Source organism: Macrobrachium rosenbergii, chromosome 25 (assembly GCF_040412425.1).
Source record: "Macrobrachium rosenbergii isolate ZJJX-2024 chromosome 25, ASM4041242v1, whole genome shotgun sequence".
NCBI classification, from domain to species: Eukaryota; Metazoa; Arthropoda; class Malacostraca; order Decapoda; family Palaemonidae; genus Macrobrachium; species Macrobrachium rosenbergii.
Genome location: NC_089765.1, coordinates 1,847,476 through 1,868,375, shown reverse-complemented (window position 1 = coordinate 1,868,375; position 20,900 = coordinate 1,847,476). Strand labels below are relative to the sequence as shown.

The 20,900-nt window shown below is 38.1% G+C and overlaps 1 long non-coding RNA gene across 1 annotated transcript in view; it reads right to left on the bottom strand.

Annotated features, from left to right (window-relative positions):
* Positions 1-2,485: 2,485 nt before the first annotated feature.
* The window catches only part of LOC136852272 (uncharacterized), a 43,909-nt gene continuing 25,494 nt past the window's right edge, over positions 2,486-20,900 (bottom strand). The window contains exons 2-4 of the long non-coding RNA XR_010857093.1: positions 8,375-8,444; positions 7,728-7,784; positions 2,486-6,026 (exon numbers count right to left, since the gene is read on the bottom strand). This is a non-coding gene — a long non-coding RNA (uncharacterized lncRNA). The remainder of the gene's footprint in view (positions 6,027-7,727; positions 7,785-8,374; positions 8,445-20,900) is intronic.

The following is a 20,900-nucleotide window of genomic DNA, read 5'->3' as shown; positions in this document are numbered from 1 at the left end:
TATATATATATATATATATATATATATATATATATATATATATATATATATATATATATATATATATATATATGTATATATATACATATATATATGTATATATATATATATATATATATATATATATATATATATATATATATATATATATATATATATATATATATATGTATGTATATATATATATATGTATGTATGTATGTATATATGAAAGTAAGTCATACACTAGACTTTCTCTAAACAATTTAACTACAAGTTTTCATTAATACATACACACCTATATATATATATATATATATATATATATATATATATATATATATATATATATATATATATATATATATATATATATATATACATATACGTATATATATGTATATATATACATATATGATGATTATAATCACTTTTGTACGTGATCAGTTATGGCTGCAACATTCAAATAAGTGTTTTTATATAGTTCTTTTATCTTCATATATATATATATATATATATATATATATATATATATATATATATATATATATATATATATACATATATATATATATATAAATATATATATATATATATATATATATATATATATATATATATATATATATATATATATATATGCTATATATATATATATACAGTATATATATATATATATATATATATATATATATATATATATATATATATATATATAGCTCATGGTATTATATTTTGAATAGTTTTAACCACGTGTTTTGAAACTTTCCACTTTTATTATCATGCATGTTCTTTGTACCCAATACAACGCCTGAAATGGTTATGCTGTTAATCCTTGCCGACCATGCCCAGACTCAAGGTCATTCTCCCACACGATGATATTTGGATTGGTCGAAAGGCCGTATTGTAAGTCAGTAGTCGCTTGATAACCATAAAAACGAAACGACTGTCGCAACAAAAATCAATAAATGGAAGAAAGGTTTTGCATTGTTTTCACCAGAGGCCGACGAACAAGAATCGGAAATACTCCAGCTAGTATGAAGATACCCACAAGAAACTTATTGATGCCAGTAAAGCAATTGCTTTTAACGAATATATATATATATATATATATATATATATATATATATATATATATATAATAATATATATATGAATGTATAACTATGTACTGAAAACACGATATATAGAAATCATACAAGTTGCAAATGCAGATATCATCCATTTATATCCCCACGTGTAAATGCGCTTTACCATTATCTGTAGGAGATCTTCGAAAGGGCTTCAAATACAAGCTAAGGGACATGAGGAATCAGTTGTTTAAGTCTTTGGTATTTCCTTTTTGATAATTCACTACCTGAGATAATCCTGCTTAGGTGAGTCAAGGTTGAAACATCGTCTCTGGTCAGAAAGGAGGAACCACACACCTATTTGTTCTTTCATTTGGTAGCGTCTGTCTCTTTCAATTTATTTTACTTTTTCTTATTTTTGAAATAAGGACTGTACTCTATTTTTTCAAATCGTTGTAGTTCTCTCTCTCTCTCTCTCTCTCTCTCTCTCTCTCTCTCTCTCTCTCGTTGAAGTTATAAATGCGGTCTTTTCGACGGTGTTAGGGAACAAGGGAGATTTCTTATTGCCTGATCCTTCCACCTGGTGTGGCTGGGTGGTGTGACAGGTGCCGTAACCCTCCCCGGCAACTGAAAAATTACCACGGGCCTTTTGTTTACGGGTATGAATGGGGATGACCTGTACATTACAGGAATATGTTATATATATATATATATATATATATATATATATATATATATATATATATATATATATATATATATGTGTGTGTGTGTGTGTGTATATGTATGTGTGTGTGTGTGTGTGTGTGTGTGTTATCATATACCATAAATATTTTTTTCCTTTTGAGATGCATCGTAATAGACAGTATAGTTGGTGTAAATGTTTTTGGGAACTGCATACACTATATATAAATTTCTTATTTTTGCAAAAACTTTTTTAATTGTAATAAATTCATATGTTCACAAAGAGTGTCAAAACAAGGAATACAGTAGTTTGATCATTCTAAAAACAGACTAGCTTGAAGCCTTCTAAACATAGAGATTATATTTTATACCCTTTCAAAGTAAAATGATTTTAAATGAATAAAAGTTCCCTTTTTTCTCTTTCAGAGTGGTCTATATATATATATGTTTAATTTTCAATGAAGTATTCATTCCTCTTAGAGGTGTAAATCATAGACGTCTAATACTTTGTTTAATAATAATAATAATTTATACTAATAATAATAATAATAATAATAATAATAATAATGATATATAATAATAATAATAATAATAATAATATTAATAATAATAATAATAATAATAATAATAATAATAATATTTTAAGTACATAATAACATGTAAAGAAATGTATTTTTATTTCTAATAACAAAATAATAGACAAAGAATTTATTGCAGGATTTATAAAATTAAGTATATTTCTTTTTGTAATCTTTTTGTATGGTAAGCTTCAAAGCACTCGGGGTGCATTGCAGGTTGCCTGGTACAAGTTTTACAATAATATTTTGTTTCTTTCCGGCCACCAGGTCGTCTATCACTACATACACTACATCGACGGAATGTTTTCCTTTCTTGTTTGGCAATTATATGCAGCTTTCCATTTCAACCTTTCTCATCATCAGATGTGCCCCTCTTCTTCCATTTTGAGCCGCATTCCCTTACGTTTCCAATTAATTCTTTTACCAATTTTTTCCGGAATTGAAGATGCGTTAATACCTCCAGCTCTTTTGACTTATGAATACGATGGAGAATGAAACTGTTCACTATGGCTACCCCAAAAGAAAAAATAAACTTCCTCCACCACTTCAATGATTTTGTAAGAAACAGTATGAAGATATGTAATGATCTGCACGATCCACTCCTCCCATGTTAGAAGTATATTCGGAAACCATCACTGGTTTTTCAATAACTTGTTCCATTCCCTTTCGCAATACGGCGATGTTGGGCGGTTTTTTTTGCGGTATGGTACGTAGAGCACACAGTGACGTCCCTCTTATCTTTCCAAGCTTGAATGTGGCACCGCTTGTTTTCACATGGGACCTTACTGCTCCTTCCGATGATCTTTTTCTTTCTTCACTTGAGGGAGGAAGGCCTTTTCCTATTCGTATTTATCGTTCCGGTGATGTGATTTTTTTCTTCAGAAGTTCCGCAGCTAGAGACAGGTTTGTATAAAGGCGGTCTGTATAAACATGGTATCCAGTTTCTCCTGTGGCACGCGTAACGATGTCCACTCAGTGTCAACACGATACGAGTGGTGAAGAGATGACCAGCGTAACCAAGGCACTCGATAGTAGCTTTACCGTAATAGGATCAGACCTAGAATATATCCCGTCTGCGCATCTGGGCAATATCATACATTCTGATGCCCCATTTTGTTGGTTTTTTGCTATCGTGGCATATTTTGAATGCGGTTCTGCCTGAATGGCATATCGTGGACTCGTCAGCGCTTAGATGGCATCCAGGATGATAATAACGTAGAACCGTCCAGAAAAGTATTCATGAACTTGCTTACCTTTGACCTCCTAGATGCCATGAAGCCACTGCCAGGAACTGCTGGAGACATATGAAGTCCCCAGAATATCTGGAACCACCTGTCTCTCCTGAAGATTTGCCGAAAAAACGAACTTTCATCCACCCATTGCTTGGAAAAGAAGTCCCTCGATCTCTTATTTCTATGTAGAGCCATATTAAGTATTGTTCCATGAAAGGCCATCATTTCCTCCACGCTTATTTTTTCCCAGTTTTTCCATATAGAATATTGTTGCAGAGGCCTTTTCCTACTTATCAGTTCTTCTGTGTAGCGATTCGTTTCATCTGCAATCATTTGGAAAAGTTCACGTAAAAAGAGCATGAAAAAACTGCAAAGGAGTGTTGATAGTTTGGTCAGGACAGTTGAATTTTGCCCTTCCTTTGAAAGGAAATCTGGGTAATTCATGCCTTTCTTCATCAAACTCTTCCCAGTTATTTCCATAGGTCCAATTTTCGTCGTTTGTGTCCTCTTCTTCCTCAGGGGGCATAACCATATCGTCGGTGTATTCGTCTTCGTCTTCGTCAGGAGATACTTCTTCCAGGTCTTCATTCATGATGATAAAAGAATTATCTTCATTGCATGTGGAAGGAGCAGCAGACGGTTCATCGTTTTCACTTGAATCATCTTCCAATTCCGAAGGCAATCCTAAAAAGTATTCTAGTATTTCCTCTTCCTTTTCAAGAAACTTCCTGTGCCGGAGAGACATGATAACTCAACAATGCGTTACTAATGACAGTTCAGCGAAACAAGAAGTCTACCCAGTGTCTGGTCATCTGCGTGTTGGGTAACCGGGTTTAGAGGGGTATGGAATCGGATTAGCTGCTTATAGCGACCGTGTGATTGTCAACCCTGAATAACTCGAAATAAACAGCAAATTTGGCTGGTTTACCCATGATTTTACGCCGAATAACATCGCAAAATCTGCTATTCATTTAGCCAGTTTTTTCCAAAGGAAAATTGCTATATAAAACATGTTTTTGTTCATGAAAATAAGGTTTCTTGAATGTTAGAAAACTAAGTGTTATTCTGGGATACTTACAAGAAGGTAACCTTAATTAGCTTGCCTCAAAAGAAATTATATTAAGTGCCGGCTGGGAGCCGGGCTTCGGTCTGAACCTACCATTTGGGAAAGCCGGGTGAGAGCCGGGCTTCGATCGGAAAGGGTTAAATAATTTTCAATAAATGTTATAATACTAAAATTTTTTTTTCCACAAAATATCCTTGTAAAATCTGTTTTTCGTCTATTATGGGAGGCCTCTGTTTTGTCAACTTGTAACCCCCTTAACAAAACACTTAATTTTTATTGCCTCTTTGTGCTTTAAAAATGTACTTATGGTGGATCTCGGTAGCTTAAACTGAGACGCTAAATCAGGCACACGAGTGCCTCTTTCATACTTTTCAAAAATCTCTTTAAGTTCAATTGTGGTTTTTACCATTTTCCTTTTTTGCATGTCTTCAGTGGCTTTCTTGGGACCCATGTTTTTATCAAAATACAGTACAAAAAGCCACAAAAACTAAGGAAATAGATAAAAACACTTGAAGCACAGCTGAGCGGGGTTTAAAAGACGCCTGGGAACAACGCCAACTGAAAACATGAAACACTGTGTTTACAAATATCACATGGCTCATTGGGTCTGATTCCGGTTTTTTGTTTGAACTCAAAAGCAAATTTTACTCGAAATTTCGTTCGAAATCCGATTATGTTGAGTTCTGATATGATAAAGGACTGGGGTTCCACTGTATAAGAAAAAACAGAGTGGCAGGCAGAGTAGAAGAGAGAGCAAAAAAAGTTCCAAAGTGAGGGGAAGCCGAAAAGAAACTGAAAGACAGCGCAAGAAGAAGTGTGCAGTGACTGACTCTCAGAACATCAGACCCCTTAATCAGATGCATTAAGTCTTTCAAACCAGAATTGTAAGTCTCCAACCTGTTAAAAAAAAACCATAAGGTGGAAAACTGTAAGACAAGAAGCGCAAAATAAACCAGAAACGGGAACAATCAATCATTTTCCCCCCTAACCTTAAGTCTTTCTTAATTTAATTAGTTTCAAAGAATCACTCATTCCATCTTAACTGATTACCACACGTCACCTTCCAGACACGTTACCTTTGTGTCATGCCCTGATGAAGAGGAAAGAAATGGGGCATGACAATATATTTACCTAAAAATGTACCAATAACCAAAAATAATCGTAATGTAAACGATGAGAATATTAGGCCGTTAAGTTGGGATTCTACTGTATCTCATTGTAGCAACAAAAAATTATTACCAATCTTAGAGATTCTATTGTATCTCGTTCTGGCAATGTAAAAAATTATTAACAATCGATTTGGGCAAATAACAGAGGTTAATACACGTACCTTTCTCTTCAATTATACTACAGCTTCCTTGACACTCCACTTGACGGTCATGTTTGTCCAAATATTTTATGCAACCTTCAGGCCGTCCTGTGTGTGAATTTGGGAAATATATATAAATATAGCAAATTTTATAAGAAACTTGTATTTTTCCTAACATACAAACCTAAAGTTCTTTACATAGTATATGGCCTGCAAAATGGGGCTGGAATGGCCGTTACCTTTCAAACAAGATCGTTAGCTACCGACAGGTAGGGCAAAGCCCACCCACCTGTCGGTCTGCACTTCACCGTGCCTTCCAGCCTAGGTACGAAAGTTAAGGGTGGCTGATGTGGGACATGAATGTGTAAAGAAACTTGAGTTTGTATGTTAGGAAAAATACAAATTACTTTAAAAATTTGCAATTTGTTCCTACACAAATATAAACCTTTGATCTTTGTATAGGGGACTTATATACCCATTAGGTGGGGGAAATCTGGGTAAATCTCTAAACCGACTAGTTGGTTCTACCCATCCGAGAAATACCTTTCTGGTCTGGAAGAGCTGAGGAAGGAATCCCACACCTCTAGCTTGTTGGACATATGGGATGTTGCAACTGCTGGACTTCTGGGCTTGAAGTAATGAGTTGTGTCATTACTTTGGAAAAATGGCTTGGAAGAACCCAAAAGAAGAGTGTCGGATACATTAAAATTTGCTAAAAAGACCGACGGATTTGTTTTACTGTCTATCCCTCTCTCCTCTTGTCTAGAGAGAGGAGGGACATGTATCCAAACCATCTACACAACAAGGACATCATCCTTTCCTCTCAGCAATGATCTTGGCACTCACTTTATTAAGATCCATGGTTAAAGCTAAGAAATTTTCCAAAATACTGTAAACAAAGTGCAAAAACAAAGCAACAGCGATACGAGAGATGCTTGCATGGCAAGAGAACCAATCTCTCTCTCTCTCTTTTCTTTTTCTCGTATCTATATTTCTTGTTATTGCTGTTAATACTGTATACAGTTTACTGACCACTGCCAACACATGGCATCTCTTTGATCTGAAAACTTGCCAAAATCGGTCTAGTGACATCCCCCCCCCCCCCCCAACAACCTTCCTACAATTCTCAACCTCCCTTGAAGAAGGACAGGATATTCTCGTCAAACTCATTACTACTTCATGTCCATACATCTAGCAGTTTCTACATCCCAAACATCCAACAATCTAGGAAGGTATTCCCGGGTGAGTAGAACCAAACCAGTCGTTTCTTACCCAGATTCCTCCCACTTAATGGGTATTTAAGTCTCCTACATAATGATTGAAGGTTTGTATTTGTGTAGGAACAAATAACAAATTTTTAAAGTAAAGGCAGTCCCCACTTCCCAGCAGCATCGATAATGGAGTTTCAGTGTTACGGTGCTTGGCTAGCAACGCCATTAACTGGATTTTCAGCGCCAATCTCCAGTTAACGGAGCCGTTAAGTGGGGATTTCGGCGCCAATCTCCGGTTAATGGCACCGACATCCGGTTAACAGCGCCATGAAGTGGGGTTCTTGGTTTGCGGCGCTCGGCCAGGGACAGAACTCCCGGTGTTAACTGGGGACTGTCTGTAATTTGTACTTTTCCTAACACAATCCTGAAGGTCTCTTCATTCACACCCCATCTCGGCCAATCCCTATTCAGGTTCCTGGGCCAGAAGGCAAAGTGGAGCAAGCAAATGAGTGATTAACAATTCTATATATCTCTCTCAGGTTTATTAAAGTCTGTTGACTCTGCCTATAAGGGCTTTCAGCGAGAGAGAGAGACTCACCTGTAGAGTTAGCATCAATCTGCACCTTATTGCTCACGAAGCATTTCACGGCTGAACCTGTGGATAGGAAAAGTGACGTAAGTGTTATTCGTGTGGCTTGAAATTTTGCTACAACACTGGGTCTTTGCTACCTAACAGACTTTTTGTTAGTTATAAGAAATCTGGAAAATATTCAAGAAACATAAAATATTCAGGTGCAAGATATTATAATGCTGGATCTTTTGTTACTCTTTGTTCCTTAATAGACTACTCTATTACTTATCAGAAAGGCAAAGCTGAGGTGCTACTTTACACCAAGGGAAGGACAGTTTTGACTTAAAATACACAAGAAACACTGCTACAAAATTCTGGGATGGTTTGAGAGAGAGAGAGAGAGAGAGAGAGAGAGATTATGGAATTTAGGCCAAAGGCCAAGTGCTGGCACCTACGAGGTCATTCAGCACTGAAAGGGAAATGGACAGTAGGACGGTTTGAAAGGTGTAACAGGAGGACAACCTCACACTTACACTGTGAAACAATTGTTAGAGAGGGTGGAAACTCAGATGAAAGAGAGAATATAAACGGAGGTACAGAAAAAAGGAATGAGAGAGGTTGCAGCTAGGCGCTGAAGGGACGAGAGAGAGAGAGAGAGAGAGACAGATACTCACAAGGCTCTGAGGTAACCAAAATGGTAATCATCAACACCACAATGAACTTCATTCTGCAACACGTCAAGACCTGTAAAATAAATGAAATGTAAGTAAAATGTTTGTCTGGGAAAGTATTCGCAAGAAGGCAAATTTTTACTAAGAATAAAAATACATTGCCGAGTATAAGAAAGGTAATTCTGCTTTAGGTGAATGTAAGTATAGTATTGTGGTTATATGCATGTACAGGCAGTCCCCGCTTACCGGCGTCATCGATTAATGGCGTTTCAGTATTACGACGCTAGGCTAGCCATGTTGTTAACCAGATTTTCGGCGCTGACCTCCGGTTAACAGCACCGTTAAGTGGGGATTTTGGCGTCGATTTCCAGTTAACAGGGCCGTTAAGTGGGATTTCAGCGCCAATTTCCAGTTAACGGGGCCAATCTCCGGTTAACGGTGCTGATATTGGATTAACGGCGCCGTTAAGCAGGGTTTTCTGCGCTATTATTGCCAGTTTTGGGTTACTGGTGCTCAGCCAGGGACGGAACCCCCCCCCCATTAACCGGGGACTGCCTGTATATACTCAGAATAGGCCATGTAGTTGTGAGAGAAATCCAAAGACTTCAGACGAGGATCAATAAAAGTTAGTTGGCCACCTTCAGGTTATGAAAATTACGCAACCTGGACATAGCCTACAGAAGGGACCAAAATGTGTTTCTAGCAATGATGTGGTGTCTTTGGAGTTACAAGGTGAAACAATAATTTTGAATGGATACTGGCGCAGACGTTAAGTGTGTTGCCAAAGAACATCCTTGATAAACTAAAGGTTAAGCCAGAGTTAAGGCCTACTCTAAAGTACAGGCAGTCCCCGAGTTACTATGGGCTCAGCTTACGACACTCTTCAAATATATTCATCAAAAATTATTTCCAGGTTACAACACGTTCTGGGTTTACGACACCAATCCAGCAGAAGAAATATGGCCCCAAAAAGGGTAGAATGGTCAAAATTTGGTTTTGAGGTTTTTTATGGAAAACTCAATAAAAATGCAGTTTACGTCGTTTATAAGACATCCAAATGATTAAAAGTAAGGTTTTCTTACTATTTTCTACGATATTTCAGTTATGACGATTTTCAGCTTACAACACGGTGTTGGAACAGAACCCCCTTCGTAAACCTGGGACTGCCTGTACTTACAATAAGAAGAAACACCAATCAATTTTTCTTACTGTGGATGCAAAATTTTGCCCAATATTGAGTAAGAATGCTTGAAAATTATGGGATGTTATTAGGGTTTTGAATGAGATAAAGTAGGATTGTTCCTTAATACACAAGCCTGAGCTTAACAGTGACACTGAACCTCTTGCACTGAATTATCCTGATGTTTTGGGGGGCCTGGGTTGCCTTGATGGCGAGGTTAGGCTTGAAATTGACGAGACCATAAGTCCTGCAGCTCATCCTCCTCTGGTAAAACTAAGGTATACTTAACTTTTTTTTTGCAAGATACCAGCTGCTTTAGGACAGTGGTTCTCAAATAAGGGGGCACGCCCCCTAGGGGGGCGTCAGCAATTTCCAGGGGAGGCAGGCACAAGCCCCAGGGAAAAATTTAAAAATCTCTCATTATATTTGTTATCCTCTTAACAAAGAGCGAGGAACTAATATTCAGATGTTTATGGAAAAATGCAAAAGTATCGCCTTATAACGTCAGTTTCTTCTAATCTACTACTCTGGTTGGACTCGTTGGGCTTACCATGTTTAGTAATTATTTATCTCTCCCCCTATCCCTCAAAACCCCTTCTCTTTCTCTTTTTTTTTTTATTTTCCTTTAAATCTGTGAGGGAATTTTACTCATAGATGCAAGGGGGGCGTGGAGGGAAGGAACAACTCTTAGAGGGGGCGTGGATATAAAAGGGTTAAGAACCACTGCTTGAAGAGAACGGCTGAGGGATGAACTGAACAATATGGAAAGAAATGGAGTGATAGTTAAGGAAACAAGACCCATTGACTAGGTCAAAAGCCTTGTAGTTGTGGACAAAGGTGCTAAACTGCCCATTTGCTTAGATCCACGTGATCTTAACCAATCACTAAAAGACAGCACTTTCCACTACCAACTATAGAAGAAGTATCCACAAGGTTATCGGGTCCTAAGGTGTGTGCTGAGTATTAGATGCAACGAAGGGATTCTGACAGTTGAAAGTAGATGAGGGAACTTCAAAGCTGTTAACATTCAATACATCTTTTGGTAGGTATGGGTACATTCCTTTATCTTTTGGTGTCAGCCCTGCCCCTGAAATCTTTCAAAGGAAAATGCATGAGATTTTTTATGATTTTGAAGGGGTTGAAATTGTGACGGATGATATTCTTCTACGTGGTCATTCAGAATCTGGGCATGATGCTAGATTAGAACGGATATTGCAGAGGTGTAGAGAGAAGAATCTCAAATTGAATCCTAAAAAGATTAAGCTTAAGACTCAAAAGGTCGAGTATATTGGTCACGATCTAACAGAAAAGGGTCTGCAGCCAGACCCTAAGAAAGTAGACTCCATTGTTAATTTTCCTACCCCAGTTGACAAGCATGAGTTACAGTGCTTCTTGGGAATGGTAAACTAACTGGGTAAGTGTATTCCAAACATGTCATCGTTAAATGAACCTCTTCGAAGATAGCTTGAAAGGGATGTTGAATTTAAATGGGACTTTACACAACAAAACTGTTTCAGGGTCTTGAAAGATATGATTATCCGAGTACCAGTGTTGAAGTTTTTTGATGTGAATAAATCTGTAGTACTGTCTGTTGATGTATCTTGTTTTGCTGTTGGTGCATGTCCATATCTGGATGGACATGCTGTAGCTTATGCTGTCAAGTCTATGTCAAAGATTCAGGTAAACTATGTCTTTAACAGCCATATTTGAGAATAAAGTATGATTTTAACATTAAGTATATAAGAGGCAGTGAAATGCATGTAGCAAATGCCTTAAGCAGAATAAATAAAATGGTCTGAGGAATATCTTGATGAAGGAGAAGAATTCTGTGTTAACAGTGTTGAAGTGGGTAGTTTGGTGCATGACAGCTCAGAGGAACTTAAAAGAAATGAGTAAGAAGGGCTTTGTTTTACAGCTAATTAAGAGATTTTACTAGGAATGGTCAGCCCAACATACAAAGGATGCCCCTGTGGACATTCTGTACATGAATTCTGGACAGAGCTATAATTCCTAGGGAATTAAGTGCAAAAGTGTTGAAAGAGCTACACAAGTCACATTAAGGTTTGGAAAATTCACTTGGGTTAGCAAGAGATCTTGTGTTTTGACCTGGTATGACAGCTCAGATCAAGGATATGCTTGCTACCTGTGAAACATGTAATGCTTTTCAAAGGCAACAGACTCCCACTCATTCCTCACGAAATTCCTGAATTACCTCGGACTAGCCTAAGCTGGGTGCTGATTGGTTTGAGTGGAATGGCAAGTCGTACCGTATACTTGTTGATTATTATAATAAATACTTTGAGTTTAACTCACTGGAAAACACACTGTGTAAGACACTGACTGCATATTGTAAGTCTCAGTTCACCCGCCATGGCATACCTATGATAACCCATAATGATAATGGCCCACAATTTACAGCCAAGGAGTTCAGGGGATTTTGCAAATCTTATGGTATAAGGCATACGAAATCCTCCCCTGGTTGTCACTGTGGTGATGGTCTTGCAGAACGAGCTATTCAAACGTTGAAAAATTGACTTAACAAGGCAAATGAAGATGGCAGGGACCCTTACCTTAGTGTGTTGCATTACAGAAATACACAGCAATAGGGAATGTTAGCCCTGCTCAATTACTCTTTGGGAGAAGAACATGAGTACAAGACTCCCAACCGTTCCAAAACTCTTCACCCCTGCAGCTTAATATCCAGTACGAGTTTCAGAAATGCTAAAGAATAATCAGGAGGTGCAAAAGAAGCACTATGATAAGAATGCAAGGGATCTTCCTGAGTTAAGAGGAAGGAAGTGTAGTCTGAATGAAGGGTACAAATAATACAAGTGAGTGGAAAAAAGCTGTGGTAGTGGCACCAAGGCCTTCTGTAGTTCAAGAATTAATAATAATAAAGCCTGAAAGTTCACAATGTCTGGCTCCGACTGTGGACACAGTTATAGCCACAGTCCTGTTATACCAAGTCAGCCAAACAGAGAAAACCAAAATAAGCCTTGTCTGCGCATCTGAGTCATGCATCCCTAATCGCTAACCCAGACATCAGTCTATGGATCAGCTGAGACCTACCCAATACTCATATTTTTTTGTTCCTTTCTGGTTTTTATAAACTTTAAAATCATCTTTTTTTTATGCAGTTAGATAATGGTTGGAAGATGTAGTAATTGTAAATAATGGTTATGGATATGACATTTTTATAATAAAATAAGGTTTTATATATACTTACTAAGTAATTGTATAGCTATACCTGTAGTTTCTACTTTAAACGGCAGCTCAAGAATTGAAAATTCGCAGTAGCGCTCTTTTGTTTTGGTGCAGGCAAGTGCCCCACCCACTTTCGGGGAGGAATAGGTACAACGCAGCTGAAGAGCTCAGTTCATTTATGCTCCATGTCCATGTGCGGGGAAGAGGGACGGGCTCTGTTCATGTAATTACTTGGTAAGTATAAAGTATACATAAAACCTTATTTTATTATAAAAATGTCATTTTTATATATGACACTTACCAAGTAATCACACAGCTGAATCCCACATTGATAGGAGGTGTGAAGAATGGGCATCGTTATAAAGAAATGCATTTGAAATACAAAAGAAAAGCTAGCATTGTGGTAATGCTTGTTGTAACCTTACCTGGGGAGAGAGCAAGAGCAAGAAGATACTGACTCTTGGTCGTTGCTCATCTCGACCCGTAGGGACATGACCGGTAGCGTCAGGATTGTCACTACTTCAGTGGGAGCTCTGTGGTCAGGGAGTGCTTTATGACTCGACAAAGCTTAAACACAACAGTTGCCCTTGTCCTGGGCGAAAAATAGACATTGACTAACACACGACCATAAAATTAAATTTCCTGTAAACCATTTAAAAAACATATATTACCCATCCATTAAGCAAGAAGATTGGAGGATACTCCATGTACTGAGTACCCCCACAGTCCCAAAAACTTGAACAACCTTAATCAAGGGTATGAGACAGAGAAATAGGAGATCACTCCTACCCCTTTCCCTAGTGCCACACCAGCCGTGGAGAACGGACCCAGCGTACTGTAGTCCTCGAACAGTTTCAACGTCACGTAGATAATAGTTGGTGAAGACCGGGCAACACTTCCAACAAGTCGAATGGATTATGGTAGCTAGAGAGAGATTGCATTGAAAAGCCAACGAAGTGGCTACTGCCCGTACTTCATGTCCTTTTACCTTTAACAACGACAAATTATTCTCCGAATTCCCAAATGAGACCCTACAATAATGTCTCTCAAAAAGAAAGAGATAGCATTTTTGGAGAGAGGAAGTAAAGGTTCTTGACAGAACACCTGAGGTTACAAGAATCCCCTCTGATATTCCTGGGTCTCTCGATGTAAAATCTTAATGATCTCACTGAGCATAAAACACTCTCTTGTTCTGATGTTCCTACCAGTTCTGCAAAACTCTGGACTGAAAAAGAATGAGGTCAAGGGTTAGACGGGTACTTGTTTTTGGCTAAGAAGCCTAAAATATATGAGCAAATAGCTGTCTCTTGGGAAAAAGCAACTTGTTTGTCCAGGGCTTGTAACTCACCGACTCTTTTTGCTGTGGCTAAAGTGATTAAGAGAAGTGTCTTTCTAGACAGATCCCTAAAGGAGGACATCTGCATAGGTTCAAAAGGTGGGCCTGACAACCAATGTAGGACTATGTCTAGGTTCCAAGACACTGGCTGCTGAGACTTCCGTCTCCTGGTGTCAAAAAGACTTGACTAAGTCTGAAATGTCCAGGTCTATGGATAAGTCTGAAATTTCCCGGTCTAAGGATAAGTCTGAAATGTCCAGGTCTAAGGATAAGTCTGAAATGTCCAGGTCTACGGAAATGCTCACACCTCTATGCTTGAATACTGAGTTCAGCATGGACCTGTAACCCTTTATCATAGACATCAAAAGGCCTCTCAAAGATCCTGGGTGAAGTAAAAATTCGGCTAGTTGGGCTACAGAGGTAGAAGAAGAGAGGTTACGTTCTTTACACCATCTCCTAAAAACTGCCCACTTAGCCTGGTAGTGCTTTGAAGAGGAGTCACGTCTACATTTTGCGACTGTATTCACAACTCCTCTTGAAAATCCTTTTGCGCTAACAAGCTTCCTGACAGTTTAAAGCCTGTCAGAGTGAGAGCAGATGAACCTTGATGATATCTGTTGAGGTGAGGTTGTCTGAGATCTTTCCTCTGTGGAAGGAGCCGCGGAAAGTCCGACAGAAGTTCCAAGTCTGGAAACCACTCCTTTTGAGGCCAAAAGGGAGCTACTAGGATCATCAATGCGTGGTGATGAGAAGTCTTGAATCTGTTGATCACGTCTCTTATTAGACTGAGCGGAGGGAAGGCATACATTTCCAGGTGTGACCAATCCTGAAGTATTGCATCCGTTGCCCAAGCCTGAGGATCTGGCACCAGAGAGCAATACAGGGGGAGGTGATGGTTCCTGGACATTGCAAACAAGTCTATCGACGGTGTTCCCCACCGTTTCAAGACGTCAGTGCACACCTGTGGATTCAGCAACCATTCCATGGGTAGAATCTGTTTGCAATGGCTCAATTCCTCCGCTAATACACTTAACTTGCCCTGAACACAGTGGGTGAGAATCTGAGTATTGTTGTTGTGCGCCCAAAAAAAGATATCCCTGGCTAACTCGTACAATGACAGAAAGTGAGTGCCTCCTTGGTTTCAAATATAAGCCTGAGCCGTCGTGTTGTCGGAATGAACCGCAATCACTGAGTCTCGAGTTACTGCAGCAAAATGTTGAAGAGCCAGGTGAATTGCTTTCAACTCCTACAGATTTAAGTGCAGTTTCCTCTCTTGAAGGGGCCACTTCCCTGACACTTCCAATTGTCCTAGTGTCGCTCCCCAACCCAGGTCCGAGGCGTCGGAGAACAATGAGAGGTTCAGGTTCGGATGAAATAGGGACTTCCGTGAGTGGAACCTTCCTTCTATGAGCCACCACTGGAGATCTTTTATTTCCTGTGTGATGGGGAATATGAGGGAATCTGAAAGATTCTTCTTCTTCCAACTGGCTTTCAGAAAGAACTGCAAAGGCCTCGCATGCAGTATCCCCAAAGGAACGAACATCTCTATGGAGGAGAGTGTCCATAGCAGGCTCATCCAGTCATTGGCCGAGCAGATCTGAAGACTCAGAAAATGACGGACTTCTTTAAGTGCATGATAGTATTCCTTTCTCTAACGCATATCCTTCCTTGAGAACCTGTAGTACCCATGGTTCTATCGATCTGGCTTCCCGCTGTCTCCAGAAGTGTGGGAGTCTGGCGCCCGCAAGTAGACGGAGGACCAGTCTCACTTGCTAGAGGCTGGTCTAGGAGAGGACTTCTTGCTAACGGGGCGAACTGATCTAGGATTTGTGTGTGGGCACGAGGAAGCTCTTCCTCTGTTACCTTGCTCTTCCTCTGTTACCTCAAAAGGGCCAAGGCTGGAGAGGAGACCTTACCTTACAGACCTTACTGTTCGTTCGGGTTGCCCCAGGTCCCTCAGTGAGAGGCACCTCTGATGTCTACCAGAGAATTGCTAATGCATCTTCTGGTATATTTTGCATCTTCCAATCTTGGATGGTCTGGGATGCATCTTAGATATTTGTCAAGCTTATTCTTAAACACATCTATGGTCACTCCTGATATGTTCCTCAGATGAGCTGGTAGCGCATTGAATAGACGCTGCATTATCGATGCTGGTGCATGGTGGATTAATGTCCTGTGTGCTTTCCTTAGTTTTCCTGGTATAGTTTTGGGCACTAGTAATTTACCTCTGCTTGCTCTTTCTGATATTTTTAGCTCCATGATGTTTTCGGTAATTCCTTCTATCTGTTTCCATGCCTGGATTATCATGTAGCGTTCTCTTCTCCTTTCGAGACTATATGAATTTAAGAATTGTAGTCTTTCCCAGTAGTCAAGGTCCTTAACTTCTTCTATTCTAGCTGTAAAGGACCTTTGTACGCTCTCTATTTGTGCAATATCCTTTTGGTAGTGTGGGTACCATAATATATTGCAATATTCAAGTGGACTACGTACGTACATTTTAGAAAGCATAATCATGTGTTAGGCTTTTCTTGTTTTTAAGTGCCGGAACAACATTCCCATTTTTGCTTTGCTTTTTGCCAATAGTATTGCTATTTGATCATTGCATAACGTATTCCTATTCAACATCACACCAAGGTCTTTAACTGCTTCCTTATTTGTGATTGTCTCATTATTAGGTCCTTTATATGCATATAGCATTCCTTCTTTATCACCATAGTTTGTTGATTCAAATTTATCGGAGTTAAATACCATCCTATTTACCTCTGCCCATTTATATATTTTGTTTAGGTCTCTTTGTAGCGAGTTCCTATCTACATCACACGTAATTTCTCTACTTATTCTTGTGTCATCAGCGAAACTTCTCACTACCGAGTCCTTAACAGTACTGTCTATGTCTGCTATCATAATCACAAACAGCAATGCAGCTAACACCATACCTTGTGGCACACCAGATATTACCATAGCTTCATCCGATATCTCGTCGTTTGCAATCACTATCTGTTTTCTGTTTTGCAAAAATTCTTTTATCCACCTTCCTACTTCGTCCACAATGTTATGTTTTCTAATTTTTTTCGCTAATATATTATGGTCTACCTTGTCAAAAGCTTTTGCAAAGTCTAGGTAAACCCACATCTGTATCTTTTTCGTTTATCATATTTTTATATATACTTTCATGGGTTTGTGTACTTTTTCCGGGTACAAAATCATGTTCTATATTAAACAAACTATTTTTCATTAAATGTTTCCTTATATTTTTTTTCATTACCCTTTCATAAACTTTCATAATATGAGATGTAAGACTCACAGGCCTATAATTACTTGCCTCTAGTCTTGATCCACCTTTGAAAGTAGGGGTAATATATGCTAATTTATGCTCATCATTAATCTTGCCTGTATCTATACTTTGTCTTAATAATATTGCTAGCGGCTTTGCGATTGAATGAACCACTTTCTTTAACAAAAGGGCAGGTACATCATCTGGTCCTGCTGCTGATCCATTTTTAATTTCATTAATAGCCTGCACAATATCGGCTTCGGTAAAATCTATGTCCGATAAATATTCAATATTTTCATCTATTTCTGTATCATCTTCATTATCAATTCTAGGTGTAAATTCACTCTCATATCTTTCTGCTAATATGTTACATATTTCCTTTTTTCCATTCGTTAATTGCCCTTCAATTCTTAGAGGGCCTATTTCTACTCTTATTCTATTAATCTTTTTCGCATATGAGTAAAAAATTTTGGGGTTTTGCTTGATATTTTGTAGGGTATTTTCTTCTAGGACCTGTTTTTCATTTTCTTTTGACTGTATAATCTTTTCTGCATTTTCTATCTTACTTTTTAGTTCCATCACTTTCCATGCATTCTTTTCTTTTGCAAGACTTTTTTTCTACTTTCTGATTTTCTGGAACAAGATCCTTCTGTCTTTTGGTATGCGTGACTGATGTTTACTTTTCTTCTTCGGTATATATTTTTCCACTATTTCCTCTAATATTTTATATAATACATCCATATTTACCTGTATATTATCACTTACGAATATGTTTTCCGTCTTTGTTTAATTTTTCATTTATTTTTTACCAATTTATATTTTTACTATAGAAATTGTATTTTCCATACCCTTCCCATTTTTTCATCTCTTGCTCACGGACCGTTAATTTTATGACATTATGGTCCGAAATACTCGTATTATACACTATTATTTCTTTAACATAGTTCACCTCGTTCACAAACATTAGGTCTTAAAATATTATCCTTTCTTGTTGGCAGGTGATTTATTTGCTGGCTGAATGTTATGTTCTAGTAACATATCTAATAACTTTTCAAATTGCCTCTTATCTTCTGCGCTACTATTACTCTTTTTTATATGTATAAATACAACCACAGTCTCCTATTCGCTCTTTCCAATCTACAAAAGGAAAGTTAAAGTCTCTGGATAGGAGTATGGTTCAGTCTTTGTAATTTCTATATACTGTTTGTAATTTCTATATACTGTACATCATCCAATTTGTCAATTATTATGTCAAACTCTTTAGTATTAGGGGGTCTGTATATTACAATGTTCACTAATTTTTCAGATTCAAATTCTACTGCTAGTAATCCACATTCTGCGTTACTATATTTCTCACATATTTTTCCTTGGTTTACGTCTCTCCCTTGATTCCTATTTTTTCTATCTGATCTATAAGTTTGGAAACCCTTTGTCTGATCATCACTACCAGTCTCTTGTGAGTACCTGGTTTCACTTATATTCATTATATCTATTTTTTCAGTTTGGGTTAGTTCTTCTAAGAACTCTTATTTTTCTTTTTGAGTTACTCGAAACTAAACCCTGTGCATTCATCACTATGATGGTTTGCGTTTTATCCCCATTATCTAATATGGGTAATAATAAGGATTTTCCCATGTCTCTTTCCTGTTCTGATATGTTGTTCTTTTCTTCATTTCCATAACTTTGGTCATTAAAAAAATCCAACTTTTCCAATATAGTTGATCTTCCATCTTCATGATTATTCATTTTGTGTTTGTACCTGCATCTACCTCCATATCTGCACCATCCATTTGCATCGTAGATACATTGCTTTGTTTCACTGTACCTGGGTGCTGATGCCTCATATCGTGGTGCTGATATTTCATAACGTGGTGCCAGCTTGCTTTTTCCCTTCGTCTCATACTCTTTATTCCTTTCTTTATTTGTTTCATTTTTACTTTGATTTTTGATATGTACTTGATTTTGATTTTCGTTCTTCATGGCAACAGGATGCATATATCTGCATTTTTTGCTGAATTTGCACACTTTTCCTTCTTTCAGGTTTCTACATATTTTTAGATGTAGATCGCTGCATTCAATCTCATAGCCATCTAGATATGCACATTTGCCATAAATCTCATAGTTGTGACATATCTTGGGATGTTTGTAGTGACATCTTTCACCGAATCTGCAGTTTCCTCTTTTCAAAAGAGTGCAGACTACGTCTTTCTTTTTTTTTTTTCTTGCTCTTTCACTTCAATATGTATATCAGGATACAACCTCTTTGGGATTTTTTTTTTGTGTTGTCATTTCATAGTTTATTTCTTCGTATGTATGCTGTTGTATTGCCTCATATGTAGAGTCCATGAGTTTCTCTGCATCCATACTCTTATCCTGTTCTTTGTTTTCATTATTGTTTTCATCTCTTCAGTCTTATTTTCTTCTATTTCGTTTTCCTCTTCTTCCAAGGATTAAATGAAACAGCAGGTGTTCAGTTAGACTCCATCGTTCGCTTGGACGACTGTGCAAGCAAGTCGTGAGTATCCTTTTGCAATTCCATAGCTACCCCCTCTAATGTCGTTCAAGGAAAAAGGCTGGTACTGTCCAGATGAGCGAAAAGAAGAGCAGATCTCTAGGACAGTGTCACTCCTTTAGTGGTGAAAGAACACCACGTCTCTTTTCTTCAGTGTACATGACGAAAAAAGAGCAGCTAACTCCTCTGCCCATCTCAATCGCCTTGTCCGCACACGACAGTACTCCGAGCCAGTCTGCATGTACGAATATAGCAGAAACTCCCAAGGAAGGAGCTTCCCTGGTTATATGGAATACATACCTCCTTTTGGAAAACCGAGAAGGAGGAGAACAAAATACATCTTTTCCCAACTCCCTCTTCTCAGACTTCCAAGAGTCAATCCCCGACAACACTTTCTTGGACGAAATAGAGAGGGCCATCTACAGGATTGACGTAACAAGAACGCTGATCCCGAGGAAGAAGAGGCCGCAGTGGAGAAATATGTCGGGAAGCAGAACAGAAAATAATTCAATAATGAGGTATAAGCTGATGGAGGCTGTTCTGGTTCAGGTTCCTCCTCTGCTGAAGATACAGTAAACCCCCCATACTCGCGGTCTCACGATTCTCAGACTCGCCTATTCGCGGATTTCTCTCTGGAACACATACAGTAAACCCCCCGTAATTGGGGGATGCGTACCAAATGCCCCCGTATTCGTGGGGGATGCGTACCACACCCCGTATTCACGGGGGAAGTATACTACACCCCCCGCGAATAGCTACAACCCGCAAATACTTAGAGCCCTTCTAAAAACACTTAGTTCACACACACAAAAACATTACTGCTATTTTACACCAATAAACAATATGTAAAGCTCGTATTATGATGAAATCATGTGAAAATAGCGAACAAATTTTTTTTTTCTTTTACACAAAAACATGCCCCCAAATGGCAAATGTCATCTATTAACGAAAAAAAAGCTAATATTAATTTCACGAGACGTATTTAGGTTATATTTCGACTTAAAAACACTTCATATAACG